Consider the following 15980-nt stretch of genomic DNA (forward strand, 5'->3'; position numbering starts at 1 on the left):
GGGCCTTGTGCACGCAAGGCATGCACTCTACCAACTGAGCTATCTCCCCAGCCCTGCATTTTAAATCTTTTACATTTCCCTGTGCTAGGAAAATCTTTGTGCTGTGTCAAACGACTTTCAGACAGGTGAGAAGAAACGGGTGAGACCTTAAGGAGTTCCCTGAAGTCACATCTGGAGTAAAACAATAGTCCTTGGCCTTGACTGCATGTTAGAATCACCTGGGGTCATTCAAAAAGTCCCCAAGTACAGGTCACACCCCAGACCAACTGCATCAGACTCTAGGGGTGGAGGGGAGGCATTAGGATTTCTTAAAACTCCCCAACGATTCTAACATGCAGGCAAGCTCAGGAACCATGGAGTAAAACTGTTATAAACCCGAGGAAGTCAACACAGGGCTGGAATGGCTTTGGTTGTAGTGATGAGTGTCTGCCATTTTTGTAGCCAAAGGTGTGTGGTTCTAGACCAGTCCCTTGATCTTTTGGGCCCTGCCTCCTCATCTGAAAAGTGAAGATAATTTTATAACCTACCACATAGGGTTATTATAAGAGTTGAATGAGATAATGCCTGTAAGGCCATAGCTCAATGGTTGGCACAGAGAAAATAATAACTTTTAGCTATTGCCAGCATTCTATATGTCAATGATATGAATTGACAACAATATTTTCTGCTATATTTTGAAATAAATTAAACTGTACTTCCTCAATTTGAGGGATTTTTTTCATTTTAACATCTTAAAAGTGAGATACATCTTAATCACTAATGATGCCTGACATTCAGTGACATGCAGTAATAAAATACTCACCAGGGCCAAGTACCATAAGGACTTTATGTTTATTACTTTCCTTAATTCTCCCAATATCCCTATGAGAGGAGTTTTGTTTTATCTAGCCTCATTTAGCAGATTGGTAAACTGAGGCCCAGAGTTTAAGTGCCTTATCCAAACACCCATAGTCAATGGAAATGGGAATTTGAGCCCTGGGTCCAGCTCTGGAGTCTGCACCTAACCTCTCTGCTCTAGAGCAGCTCCCGGAAACCAAGAGTCCAGTGAGCGGATCGGAGTCTCCCAGCTAGGTCTTGAATCCATGACACCAAAACCACTGCACTCATTCCTCGCTCTGCTTCTGACCAGAGGTGGGTTTCTAGCTGTGGCTGGAGAAGCACATATGTGGCTGTCAGTATGTCCTCAGGGCAGGGCCTGGCCACTTCACCTGAACTGCCTGGCTGGTGCCCCCTGGCTTTCTCTCCCCTTGCTGTGATCCCTCCCTCCCTCCCTCACCTCCACAGGTAGTCACTGGTGTATATTCTCCAACTCATTTGACATGATTTGGGCCAGTGTAACAGCATAGATCAATCCTTTTCTGCCATCCCAAGCACCTCAGGTCTCCTGCCTCATTTCTTCTCTGTTCACCCTGTATTGGTCTATCCAGTGGGTCCTGGGCCACCCTCAACTGGTCCTCCCCAGAGGAACCCTTCTCCTACTCCCATTGGCTGAGGTCATCCTGCAGCCCACTGGCAGTTCTGCTGAGGCCTGTATGTGCACTGCCTTATTTCCCCATGGTTGCCAGGTGGAGTGATTACCCCCGACTTTGAAAACAATGAACCTAGACTCAGGTTAGATGGCTTTCTGAGATGAAACATCAACACAGGACCATGTGACCAGAGAGCCACTGTTTTAGTCAGCTTTTGCATCACTGTGTCCAAACTATCTGACAAAAACAACCTTGAGGAGAGAGTTTATTTGGGGCCCATGGTTTCAGAGGGCTCAGTCCATAGATGGCCAACTCCATTATTCTGGGCCCAAGATAAAGAAGCACATCATGGGGGAAGGGCCCACAGAGGCTGGGCTACTCAGCTCTTCCAACTAAGATGGACTGATTAGGTTAAAGCTCTCAAAATCCATTTTTTTTTGGTAGTGCTGGGGATTAAACCCAGGGCCTTGTGCATGTGAGGCAAGCACTCTACCAACTGAGCTACATCTCCAGCCCCTGCAATCCAATCATTTTATCTCTGAATATTCCTGCAGAAACACAGAAACATTTGGGGAACACCTCCTATCCCAACCGTAATGGGAAGCTCCTCTTCCAGTCAATTTTTGTTGAATCCATTTACTGAATGTCTCTTGGGGACCAGGCACTGGACGTGGAGGTGAGCAGGCAGGATAAGGCTTGGCCTCGGGAAGCTCACAATTTAGTTGGGCAGAGGGCTCTGTTTACCCTCACACATGTAAACGGGCATCTCCAGATGCTGACAAAACACACATGAAGGAGGCCAACGGGAGGGTGAAACAGTAACACAGGACCTGCTTACCAAGAGCGGCCGGAAGTAAGAACCTAAGATCAGAAGAGGGAGCCAGCCTGGTTCCAGCAGGCAGAGTGAGAGAGCTGCCTCGCCACAGTCCCTTGGGGAGAGCCATCACATACCTGTAAGGGTGGAGGCAGAGCAATGACAGGATGGGATTTGAGTCCTTAAAGGTCACTCACTCGCCAGCAATGGATTCAGCCTTGGTCTCAGCACCTGCTGCCAGCTGGCAAAGGAGGGGTTGACCTGCAGTAACCATGGTTGACAGAGAACCACATGTGCCACCCAGCCCCAACTCAGATTCTTAGGAAATAAGGGAAATAACAAGACAGCAAAGCAGCCAGACATAGCTAGGGGCGCTGGAAAGTTTTAATCAGAAATCTTACAGAAATTAGAACCTTAACCCAACCCACTCTAGCCAGATGGAAATCGGTCTCAACTTCAAGTTCTCTCAAAAGGCTCTGTACGCGTCCTGTGGTCATTGGCCTTGGCACTTGAACAATCTCAATACTCACAGGCGGTGAATGCTTCAGCCTAGTGGAAATCTGCTGAACCCCAATAAGGACTCCAGTTTTTCGTCACATTTCTGTTTGTGAAATTATGTACATTTGACGATTGTCAACCATTTTCCAATAAAAAGTTAAAATTAATGATGGTCCCAGAGCCGTACCACAAAATAGCAGTCATTCTCTTATGCCACTGCACCTGGTAGGTGCCAAAGCTGTGGTGCCAATTTGGTGGCAGCTAGAAAGAAGAGCAGGCCACAGAAGCAGGGAGGGGTGCACCAGGGCAGCCACAGCCAGGGAGCCAGGAGCAGGTTCAGCCCCAGTCCTCAGTAGGGTGAAGGTGATGTGCAGATGTCCAGGGACTGCTGTCAGGGAAAAGCAAGATCTGTGGTACCTACTAACCACCTATCAGCACATCCCAGCAAAATTCAGAGCCCTCTTGAGGTTACCGCAATCCTTGTCACCTATCTTGCTACAAGAACCAACATGTAGACACATGTGCACACACATGCATGCACACACATATCCAGAGGGAGGTCAGAGCCAACCGAGGGCAGAATTGACATATCTAAACTCTTGTCCCAGCTCTGGTCTTTCCAGACGAATGACCTTGGACAGGGTACCTAACATCTCTGGGTAAATGGGGTGAATAATCACCCAGGACATTCCTCATGGGTTGCTGTGGAGACTGATGTAGTCATGGTGATTTTGGGCCAGACTCTAAGGCAGGGGTCCAAGAGGGACATACAGGAGAGGAGGGATGTCTCCAAACCCTGTAGCCAGGCACATTGCAGCTGCAGGTCCCCGGGCTCTAGGACGCCACACTGTGGGAAGAGTGGGGCTTGCTTGGGTCAGGCCTGGTGACACGTTTTCACAGGGTCATCTCACAACAGTATTCAGAGGCAGGAATTCTTATCCCCAACTCTGTGGAAGTGGACCCTGAGGCTCGGCGAGGTTCTGTTTCTAGGGGAGCTAGCATTCTCTGTGCTGAAGGCCGAGGGGGCAACACAGCTTCTAGGGAACCAGAAGCAGTGGGAACTTCCCCCAAGGGCTGACTTCTCTGTTAGGCACAGGAGGCATGGTGCCTAGGGCTGACAATACTTTTGGGGGTCCAAGAAAATGTTTTCATTTTCATTTACTTTAAAATCAGAGGGAAAAAAGGCAGCCACAGTGGCACACTCCTGTAATCCCAGCCACTCAGGAGGCTGAGGCAGGAGGATCACAAGTTCAAAGCCAGCCTCAGCAACTTAGTGAGACCCTGAGCAACTTACCAAGCCCCTGTCTCAAAATAAAAAATAAAAAGGGCTGGGGATGTGGCTCAGTGGTTAAGCGTCCCTGGGTTCAATCCCCAGTACAAAAAAATTTTTTTTCAGAAGAAAAACTGAACAAAATAATAATGAATATGTTCATAGGAATAATCTTGGGTTATATTCATCTTTATACCAACATATATATATATATATATATATTTTTTTTTTTTTTTTTTTTTTTTTTTTTTAAATACTTTTCTTCTGGAGAAAGGGACCCATGAAGGCAAAAGCCAGATGCAGTCTGGTACTCCAGCCCCTCGCATGTAGTGGCTTAGCAAGGCCAGGCCAGAGCAAGTCCAGCTGATTGAGCCAAACCCCTCAGTGAGGCCCAGGCTACCATTGCTTAGTCTAAAAAACCCCCACCCCGTATCCCACCTCAAGTCCTTCCCACAGAGCCCCCCACCTTGCCAGCCTCCTCAGAGCCCAGAGCCAAGGAAGGGCGGACTCCAATTCCTGGCAGAGGTCAGCTTCCTGTTTTTCTCTAAGTGGAAGGTCAGCTACTGCTGGAAAGGGACATGGGAACCAATTATGGGCCAATGGATACCAGCCATAAGAGGGAGGAGGGGATATCGGCTGCACTGGGCTTCTGGGCCCCTGGGCCCCTGAGCCCCTCTTCCTCCATCCAGAGTCCTCTCTTCCTGACACACTTGCAAAACCCCACAGACCCCTGCAGACCCCAGCAAGGCCTCCTTGTCCTCTCTGAATTCCTGGGCTTCAATTTGCTCATCTGTGAAATAGAGAAGGTGGTTCTATAGAAATTGCCCACCCAGCCGGGTGTGGGGGTGCACGCCTGTAATCCCAGCGGCTCAGGAGGCTGAGGCAGGAGGATCGCGAGTTCAAAGCCAGCCTCAGCAACTTAGCTAGGCCCTAAGCAACTCAGTGAGACCCTGTCTCTAAATAAAATACAAAAATAGGGCTGGGGATGTGGCTCAGTGGTTGAGTGCCCCTGAGTTCAATCCTTGGTATCTACTCCTCAAAAAAATGAAAAGAAAAAGAAACCACTTACCCGCTAAAAGGACCCAAATCAGACACATGGGAGCAGGGAGGTCTTTGTCAACCTTAAAGACCCTGGTCGCCATTCATGCAGTGGGCTTTGTAACTGGGGGCTGCAGTAATAACTGCAGGTTTATTGCATCCCTGCCCTGTACTGGGCCCTACCTCTCTGTCCTCCATCTTCACTATGACCTCATTGGATTTTTCATTCTTATTTTGTGACAGGGAAGGTGAGGCTGTATGCTCAGGAGCAGGAAATGACCAATGTGGTCCTTGTGCCCATACCGTAGCAACCTTCTTCCCCCCGCTGGTGTGGGCTGCACCAGGCCAGAACCTGGGGAATCCAGGTGTCCTTCTGGCTGGTGGATTGTGGAATCCTGACCTAGGCAGCTGAGGAGTTGCTGCACGGAGGAGATAAGCTGCTTCTCTAGCTGGGCCCACAGATGCCAGGGGTTTATGCAAAAAGCCAGCCCATAACCGTCAACCCAAACCCCCCTACAACATGACTGAGTGCTGCTATCTGCCAGGTGCATGCCCCCTCAGGTTGCTGTCTGGGGATTTCTGCACCCTTCCCTTTGAGGTTATGGGGCCAGACTATCTAAGTTCAAATTTCAGTCCTGCACGTTATGAGCTGTAAGACTCTGGATAAAATTTCATCACTGTGCCTCAGTTTCCTCTGTAGAATGTAGGTCAGTAATAGTACTGACCTTATAGGGATTAAGACGTCAATGAGTTAATTCACATCAAATGTCATCAGCAGCATCCTCTCACCCCTCTTCCCTCCCAGGTCCCCTTCCTAACTGGCCCTCACTTCTTTCTGCTGCTAGCTCTGCCTCTGGCTCTCTCCTTTTTTACTTCTCCTTCATCCCTTCCAGAGCCTTTCCTGAGATTGGGAGCTGACATATATGGTAAGCAGACACTGGCCAAGAACACCAGGCCATGCATGGCCAAGGCAGTACCCACGTGGAGAATGAGCTCACGTGAGTGAGCAGGGTTCCATGCTGTAAAGGGCTCAAGGACTCTCAGCCTCTTGGGCCTGAGAGGGTTCATGAATCATTCCTGACACTCACTCTTAGCTCAGACTCAGATTCAGAGGCCCAAGATTCAAAAGGGAGGACAAGAGGCAGCTGGGCCACACAGAAGTTGGCTTTTCATCCGGATGATCTGGAGCATGAACAGCAAATGGCAGAGAATGAACTTATCTCCAGCAAAAGCAAACCCAGGGCAGCCTGCCTGAATTCAGGAACCTGTGGGAGATAGTGGAATAAAATAAGGATTTAGTGCTTGCTGCAGAATGGATGAATAAACCTTATCTGAGGTTTTAGAGACAAGAGCATCTCTAGGGAAAAGGTAGGCGATAAGGAGGAGAAAAAAGGGAGAGGGTGTTTCTCTGAGCAGCTAAAACACAAAAAGTAGCCATAAGGCAGACACATCCATGCACCCACCCCAATCAACTGACTTTGCTCTTCACTCCCCCTAGGTGCCTTACCTCTTCCCAATGACGTCCCCCCCTGACAGTAATTCCTCTTGTGTGTGGCTGCATTCACTCATTCACTCAGTGGCTTATTCATGTAACATGGATGAGCCCTCTTGGCACTCAGGTCACTAGTACACAGAGGTGGACACCACCCAGGCCTCTGTCCTCCAGGAGCTCAAAGGTTACAGGGGGAAACAGATGTGTGCCCAGCTACTGTGACATAATGTGAGAAGTTGGTGGTCTACCAAGGCTTGACTTTATCTTAGCAAGATCTCGTCCGTCCACAATGAGGTGGGGAGGAAAAGGGATCCCTGGATTTGTCTGCAAGTTCAGGAACAGCTCTGATCCCAATTGCACCTAACCCCTAAGGACCCCCTGCCACTCCTGACCCTTTTTCCATTCCCTACTGAAATCCATCCGTCCTGTGGCCCAAGCCACACTTGTGGTGCCTCAAGGCCATGAGGTCATGTGTTACTTCTTCAGTAAAGACAGTGTTTAAAGATGGCCTTCTAGAGATAACCGCCTTGGTTTGGTTGCCTACTCTAGACCAGGTGGGCAGAGAGCCAGATTCTGGATGGGAAAGAACCAGCCTCATAGGCGTGATCAGCCTTGGCACAGCAGGCAGGCAGCCACCCACCCAAGTGGATGAGGCTCCCAGGCGACTCAGCTCAGCTCCTGGAGGAAACCTGGAGCCAGTCTGGGGAGATGGCAGTGCCCAGGGGAGCTGGCAGGCCAAGTTGTCTCTCCATCAGCCCTCTTCACTTCCCATTCCCATCTCCTGTTGGTCAGATGGGGCCTTGGCTGCCGCAGGAAGCTCACCCACAAAGCGGAATTCCAGGAACTCCAGGCTGAGCAGACTTCTGGTTGCCTTCTCAGTTCCTTTTTGCTTCTTAAAGGTCTCTGGTGCCAGAGCTGAGCCCCATGACCTGCCAGGCAGAATCCTGGCTGATCTCTCTTCTCTGCCCACCCCCCCATAATTACACTTCTCCCTTCTTGGGCCTTCTGAGAATCCTAGAAGGTCACTGCTGGAAAGGACCTTATTGATAGCAAAAGAGGAACCCCAGAGGCCCTGGCCCATCTAATTGTCCCTACCTGCTAGTCACCAGCCTCCAGAAGTACAGTCATTAATTAGGCACCAACTGGTTTGGGACACTCTTTTATCTCTGGGTCCCTTCTATAGGTAATGAAATAAAAAGGTTTAACTGTTCTAGAAAAGGGGACCCTGGTAACTCACATAGCCCAGGATAGAAAGAGAAAAAGCAGACCACTTCCCGTCCCACTTCCAACAGCCCAGGAGATGCAGAATTTTCTATAAGGATGAGGACTCTCTGGAGTGGCTGCTAAACTGAGTGTCTAAGTGCCAAGTGATGGACAATGGGAGCAGAGGTAACTCCAGACACAAAGGGGTTGATTTCTTCAGGGAATCTGGGAGGAGGCTTTTCTTAGACTGTGATTTGACCTGCCACAACAAGGATGCCACAGGCTTGCACACGAGTATATAAGTGCAGTTTGGGGACAGGATCACAGTTAACCCCCTTTCTCTTCTTCATCCCTGGAGACTCATGGAAGAGCTCTAGGCAGGGCAGACTGTGTCTTGCCTTCTTGCAAATGTCTATCCATTAATTTATTAATTTCTTTCTTCAGAGGAGATCTTTGAGCACCTGTTTCAGACTCCAAAGGTGCAACTATAATCAAGGAAGAAGAGGCACATGTTCCAATGGGAATGAGTAAAGACAGTCATGATAGAGTGAGATAAAGCACTATGTGAGCAGAAAAAAACTAGAAAATCTAAGGGAGCAGATGATAGCCTACTGGCGAGACCCAAGTGCCAGGACCAACCTAACCTCAAAGGACATTATCTCAGCTTCAGAGAGGCTAATTTTCCCCAGAATCTCGCATCTAGTAAGTGATAGATGCCAAATAAACTCATCTGTGTAGTATGAATCTTGCCTTTGCCACTTTCTAGCTAAGCACCCTAGGGTAAGTTACTTACCTGTTCTGTGCCTCTATTTCCTCATCTGTAAAAGGGGGGTGTAAGAAATCTCCCTGGGCGACATGGGAAATGTTAATGTATTGGTATAGCAGTTCTCTCAAAGTATAAAGAGTCCCCAGAACTCTTTCAGGAGGTTCATGATATCAAAACTATTTACACGGTAATACTAAGATATTATTTACCTAGATTGCTCTACAGTGAAGTTTTCCAGAGACCATATTTTGTGTGACACCACAACAAATGAAATGCAGATATATGAACCCAACTGTCTTCAAATAAACTAGATGTTAAAGGGATTTGCAAAAATATTAAGTAATGTCATTTCACTACTTTTTTATTTTGTGCAAAATAGTTTTTTCATAAAAATGTTATTTATATTAATTTGTAGAGAATTTTTTTTCTTTAGGATTGAGTCCAGGGGCACTCTACCACTGAGCTATATCCCAGCCCCTTCTGTTTTTGTTGTTTGAGACAGGGTCTCTCTAAGTTGCTGAGGCTATCCTCAAATTTGTCATCCTTCTGCCTCAGCCTCCTGAGTCATTGGAATTATAGGTATGTGCCACCACCCCCAGCTTGTTATTCGTACTTTTGATGAATTTTTATTTTTTAAATTTCTCATTTTTAATTTCTAATATCACTAAATATTCCAGTAGCATGCTGGAGTCTGCTTGTCCTGGTTTGGGGAAGTGATGGCAGGTTGATATCTTAAACTTGGCCATAGTGAAAGTATTTACACCATGGAAACTGGCAAGTATTACAAATCAGGACATTCCCTCAATGAACCAATTGTTATACATTTACCTTCATAACACCAGATATAATCTGCATAAATAAATGCTCTTTAGGGTCCTCAAAAAATGTTATGAGCCAGTCAAAACGTTTGAGAGCCACTGAATTAGCACTTATGAAATTCTTCCATCAGTGCCTGGTCCATGGCTGGTACTCAGTAATTAATTGTGAAATTACTTAATTAATTTCAAAGCTCAAAGACTTAATCTCTAATGGACGACCTTATTTACTTATTTATTTTTTACCTGATGGTACTGGGAATTGAACCCAGGGTCTCATGAATTCTAGTCATGCACTCAACCACTGAGTTCTATACCCCTAAGCTCTGCCCTTATTTTTCAGTTGCTTTTGTTGGTTGGTTGGTTGTTTTTTTGGTACTGGAGACTAATCTAGGGATGCTTTACCATTGAGCTACATCCCCAGTCCTTTTCATTTATTTTTAAATTTTGAAATGGTCTCACTAAGTTGCCTAGGCTGACCTCAAACTTGTGATCAGTCTCCCAAATTGCTGGGATTACTTACAGGCGTGTGTCACTGCACCCAACCTGGCCTTACTTTTTGTTGTGTATTTTCTAAGCTCCAAGATGCTCCTTTTGTTGCTGACTTGCTCTCGGCACCTCCTTCAACCCTGGCTCCTCTTATCTCCCACCACAAAGTTTGTCTGCCCCTGGGCTTTAAGGTACCACTCATGCTCTGAACTGTGCCCCAGAGAACAACCCCTCCTAGAGACTTATTGCCACCTACTTGGCATGGAGAGCACACATGTGAAAGGTCCTTGTTTACATTTCCAACCACCAAGCTAATTGTTTGTGTCTTTAGCTAACAAGCTGTGGGTGATTATAGGTCCACTGGTCGTTGTGGGCGCTGCTCAGAGATTCTGGCTTTGAGATCCTTGAAGGCTTGCCTGGGTTCGGTTGTTTCATCATATTTTATTTTAAGAGAATTACTGGGCAAGTCTCAGCCAGATTATGCAAATCTGACTAAGTGTACTCTATGAAGGGCCCTGGCACAAGCATCTCCAAACATCTCCTGAGCCAGGAATGACGAGGCTAGGCATTTGGGAATTCCAGTGAAAGATATTTTCAAAAAGGATGTAAATTGGTGACAGTTTATTTAAAAAGACAAAAACTTTTCATGACTAGAAGCTCAGTGATATCTAAGCATAAGAATTACTGAACAAAGGATAAATAATAACAAAGGATAAGAAAATAAACTGCCGAGGTGGGCACAGTGGCACATGCCTGTAATCCCAGTGGCTCAGGAGGCTGAGGCAAGAGGATCTCGAGTTCAAAGCCAGCCTCAGCAATTTAGCAAGGACCTAAGCAACTGAGAGAGAACCTGTGTCAAAATAAAACATAAAAGGGGCTGGGGATGGGCTGAGGTTTGGCTCAGTGGTACACTGCTTGCCTCATATGTCTGACGCACTGGGTTTGATTGTTAGCACCACAAATAAAACAAATGAATGAAATAAAGGTCCATCGACAACTAAAAATATTACTGGAAAAAAAAAAAAAAAAAGGCTGGGGATGCAGCTCAGTGATTTAACACCCCTGGGTTCAATCCTTGGTACAAAAAAAAAGTACTGCCAAGGTAAAAATATGAAGGTGAGACTATCCCAACCCCAAAGTTGAATGAGGATAGAAAAATAAACATCCATACAGGATAAAGAGCCTATCCCTTCTCCTTGCTTTGTTTCCTAACCTCAGTTATTTGAATATCACATCTGAGTTCCAACTGTGGTGTTATTTACAATTTTTTTTCTAAATTGTCTCATCTTTAAATTATTCTGAAAGGAAACCTCATATTTCAAATGAACCCTTCATATTCTGAAGGAAACTTCATACCCTATAGAGGGAACATCGGTGTCATTTGCAATGTAAAATAAATCCAACAACAACTAAGTATTGTTATAAACTCTAGCGAGGTTCTGTCCCGGGCAAGCATTCTAACCCTGAGGCTAACACTCTGTCCTAAAGAGATGAGCAAGACATGAATACACCGCCAGTGAAACCCACATCATGCTCAACCTCAAGAATGAAGTCCTCATTAGAATAAGTTATACTCCATGTGTGCATAACATGTCAAAATTCACTCTACTGTCATGTATATCTAAAAAGAACAAATTTAAAATTTTTTGAAAAAGAAATTAACAAGAGGCAGAGAGAGGACACACTGGCACCAAAGTGAGACTTTCTCACTTTCAAAGTGAGGTTTTCTTCTTGACTTCATTAGGATTAAAAGAAAGTGTGACCCACTTCCAGGAATTTATTCGATAGCTATTCTCCACTATGAATTCGGCTCCACAATCATAGTCACTGTAGTCACTGTAGACCCTCTGAACCTAGAGTCAGCCTGGTGTTTAGTAGGTGCTTAGTAAATATCTGTTGACTGCATGGATTAATTGATATGCAAAATGAAATAGGTACAAGGATATTTACTGCAACAATTCTTATAGTAGGAAATGGCTGAAAACAGGTAAGTCCATTAGCAGGGGACCAGGTAAATTACATTTCAGCCTTATAATGGAATAGAAGACAGTGTTATAAAGAATGCGGCAGTTCTACCTATAGTATGTGGAACTCATTGATGTGTTAAATGAAATAAGGAAAGTATAGAGCAATTGTGTATAGTACACTTGCATTATTTTTTTAAAAGGCTATATGACATATGAGTTTGCAGACACATAAAATATATCTGGAAAAAAACACAAAAGCAGGTACGAATAGTTGCTTCAAAAGAGGGGAACCTGGGACAGGAAGTGGGAGAAGCATGCCCTTCTGAAGTAGGGACAAAGGCTGCACATCACTGATTCAAGAAATGGACACGTGTAAACAAGAATTGGAAAGAGATCTAGCCCAGCTTGAGTTTCAATATGACAGAGCTGTGGCCTGCCACATGCTGTCTGGCACACACTGGAGGACCCTGTGCACCACTCTGGGGGGCCATGGTTTATAGGAAGGCTCTGTCAGCATGGTGCAGATTATTGGAAGCACTCTCGCCTCCAAACAGGCGTCTACTCTAATCTCCAAATCTTAACACCTGGGTTTTTCCTCCCCACCTAATTTAAGCATCCTTTATCTTAATTGGGTGAAACATATCTTGCTCCCGATCAGCCCATTAGCAGGAGGAGTCACGCAATCCTTGACTGGCATTCCTGGCATCCATTCTACCCATTATGTCATTCATCCCCATCCACAGCTTTCCCAGGGGAGGTCCTTTTCTCAGAAAACAGGAGTGGCTCTCAGCACACTGAGCTGCAGACCTGTCTCTTTCCTGTCTCCATGTTACCTAACCCCAATGAGCCTACACCTGAGACATCTGAAGGCTCTTGTCACTGTGCAATTTCATATTATGGCTACTTTTCACTGTTGGACATTCTCAAGTTGGCTGAATCCTTAGAATCTCACTGTACATCCAGTATTGCTTGTCACAGAAACCCAGCGCCAGTGGCTTACCTATGGAGCCAGAAGCTAAAGGTGGGCATCCCTGGTCATGTGATGGTTCCAGGAGGCGACCAGGGACTCAGGACCTGTATAGCTTTCTACTCTGCCATTACAGAAGGAGGTTTTCATTTTTATGCTGAGACACTGGCTGCTACACCTCCAGGCACCTAGCCACATTCCAGATAGAAGAAAGGGCATAGGGCCAAAGGCAAAAGTACCAAAAGGGCATGTGCCAGCTGACTGGACCCTCTAGCTGACCTAAAGACAACCTCCACCTATGTCACTGGTCAGAATTGTCACCCTAGCTGCAAAGGAGCTAAGGAAGCATTTCAAACCAAGCAGGTCACCACTATGAATAAAATCAGAGTTCTGATCATAAAGGAGAGATTGGATATCCCATAAGCAAAAGACGGTTTTGGGGTTTGGGGGCTTGTTGGTTGGTTGGTTGGTTGGTACTGGGGATTGAACCCAGGGGTACTTAACCACTGAGCCACATCCCCAGCCCCTTTTAAACTTTTATTTATAAACAGGATCTCACTAAGTTTCTTAGGGCCTTGCTAAGTTGCTAAGACTGGCTTTGACCTCGGGATCCTCCTGCCTCAGTCCCCCAAGCCACTGGGATTATAGGCAAGTGCCATCATGCCCTGCAAAAGACAGTATTTTTAAGCTAACATTGTATTAGCTTTTTGTCAGCATAGTTTGTCTACCTTGAGAGCTGGCACACTTCTGGAGAGCAGAGAAGATGGATCCTATTTTTTTTAATATCTTTCCCACTTTTAGCTTAGGGTTGAAATTGAACATGGGACGTATTTGGGGGCGGTAGTGGGAGACTAAGGTTAGCTGGAACCTAAGATGGAACCTGGGAAGCCACTAGGAACAGACTTCTGAAGTGGTTGACAATAAGGAGACACAACAAGTTCTGATTCAAGGAACGGTTTCCGAATCAATTCAGTTACTGAACACCAGCTCGCCATGTGGTGATAATAAACTGCCGTGACGGTATATACTGTGTGTTAAGGAAGATCAGGCAGGCAGATAAATAACTGGGAAATGTGATTGGTGGAGAGGAGGCATTTCACTGAGGACTTGATGGATGGGTATGATTTGACAGGGGGCCGGGAGGCAGGGGTACACTCCATCTGAAGCCTTGGGTCTGGATGAACCAAGAGGTTTTTCAGAAGCTTGTCTGCAGGGAAGTTATGAACAATTTGCCAAAAAAGTGAGTTGGGTCTACACTGTGAGGACATGGAGAGCAAGATAACGAGCTTGAACTTCACACCTGGGCAATGGGGAGCCATTGAAAGTTTTGAGCAAGGGAGTGACAGACAATGTAGGAAGGACTGGCAAGGAAATGAAAGGAAGAAAGACGGGCAAGTGAGCTCTCTTGAAGGCATCGGCAGGAAGGAAGACAAAGGGAGGACACAGGCAAGGGATAATGGAGATCAAGTCAACGTGACTTGGGATGAAACGGCAAGAAGAGTCCGGGGCTGGAGGTGATGACGTTCACATAGACAGCGCAAGGAAGTTTGGGGGACAATGTAGAGTTGAAGATGCCAGGTGAGTAGAGGGTGGAAATGCCCACAGGAGCCCACGGAAATGTGGGCTTGGAGCTCAGGCTGAGCTCAGAACTTTAGTGTTCGTTTGAAGGTCAATCTCTGGTAGAGGACAACGAAGGGACAGAGGAAGCTCAGATACGCTAGGTCAAAGCCAGCACTCCTCCTCCTCATCCCAGAATCCTCTCTATGGCTCCTGCCTCAGCAGCAGCAGCAGCCCAGGCACGCCCCTCCCAACCCACCCACACCCTATCGTTCTACTCACTTACTCAATACTGAGTCTCTTTCTCCATCTCTGTCCCAGTTCCACTCCTGTCTCCCCTGCCTCGGCCCCTTGTCTCCATGCCTTTACCTGTGTTATTCCTCCTGCTAGGATGCCCTTTCCACCTCATTCACCTGGCTTACTGCTAGTGTACCTGGTAGCAATCAATTCAAGCATCACCTCCTCCAGGAAGCCTTCTTTGATCTCTTCTATGTGTTACCTCACCAGGGGTTCCTCATTCCCTCTGTATTGTATTGCAGCCATGCCTGTCTTCCCTGTTGAGACCCATTCGTCTCTCTCTGTCATCGGGGCCTAGTTAAGTGCCTGGCACATAGTAAGTGCTCCACTGATGTTTAGTGAATGATTCTATAACGCCAGGAGTGGATGGGAATTCTAAAGGAGAGGGTGTAGAGAAGAAGGAGCTCAGGAGTGAAAGTTGGAGAGTTCTTGATTTTTAAGAATGGGAGAAGAAAACAGAAACAGAAAGCACAATAGCTCAGAAACCTTGGCAAAAGGATTGGCTCAAAATGCCAGTGACTGCTGGGAATATTTTCTCCTCTTTAACTTCCCTTCTTCTTTCAGGTCGCAGCCTAGTCCCTCCAGGCTACCCTCTCAGAGCCCCCACCACTAAACTTAGTCACTTTTATCCTTTTCCACCCTTTATCTGTGCTGATCCTGGGCTGTGTACCCTCCTATCCAGTCTTCACCTTCTCTGGTCTGTCCTGTAGGTGACTGACCCTGCAGGCTCCTGGGCCAGTGAGAGGCATTGGCAGGAAACTAGAAGGCCAGGAAAGGAGACTCTGGGTTTTCGCCTTATCCTTCTTGGTCTTGAGAGGGAGCTTGGAAGTGGGCGTGTCTGCCCTGTGGTTTCAGCTCCTTCCAAGTGACCCTGGCCCCCAAACTGAGACTGCAGAGCTTGGCCCAGTCCCTCCCACCAGGGGGCAGTAGTGGATTCCTGGTTCCTTTGATCTGCTGGCCTTCTCCACTCTTGTATTCACTGTGACTTGTTTCCTACCTTAAATTCTCTTTCCCTGATTGGATCCTGCCTGACACAGTACTATCTATCCCTCCTGGGACTAACCTTGCCACCCTGGGGATGACTTAAGTCCTCATCTGCAGGCACTTGATCAAGGTCTGCCCACCTACTAGACTGGAGGCTCCCTAAGGACAGGGACTGGTCTAGAGTCTCTTTGTTCCCTCCCTGGAGCCTGACATACATTTTCAGTTACAGATAAGAACTGAGATGAGGTTATCTACTGGGGACAAAGAGTGGTTATCCATGGAAAGAAGGGACAATGGCCAGAGACTAGACTGCAAGGCGTACACTCAAGTGGGAGATGAAACAGACACCTGGAA

The 15980-nt window shown here is 46.7% G+C and overlaps 1 long non-coding RNA gene across 2 annotated transcripts in view; it reads right to left on the reverse strand.

Annotated features, from left to right (window-relative positions):
* Nucleotides 1-15980, reverse strand: part of LOC306656189 — a 43358-nt gene that overhangs the window by 23416 nt on the left and 3962 nt on the right. The gene's annotated exons all lie outside the window — the stretch shown is intronic.

Source organism: Sciurus vulgaris, assembly GCF_902686455.1.
Source record: "Sciurus vulgaris genome assembly, chromosome: 3".
NCBI lineage: Eukaryota > Metazoa > Chordata > Mammalia > Rodentia > Sciuridae > Sciurus > Sciurus vulgaris.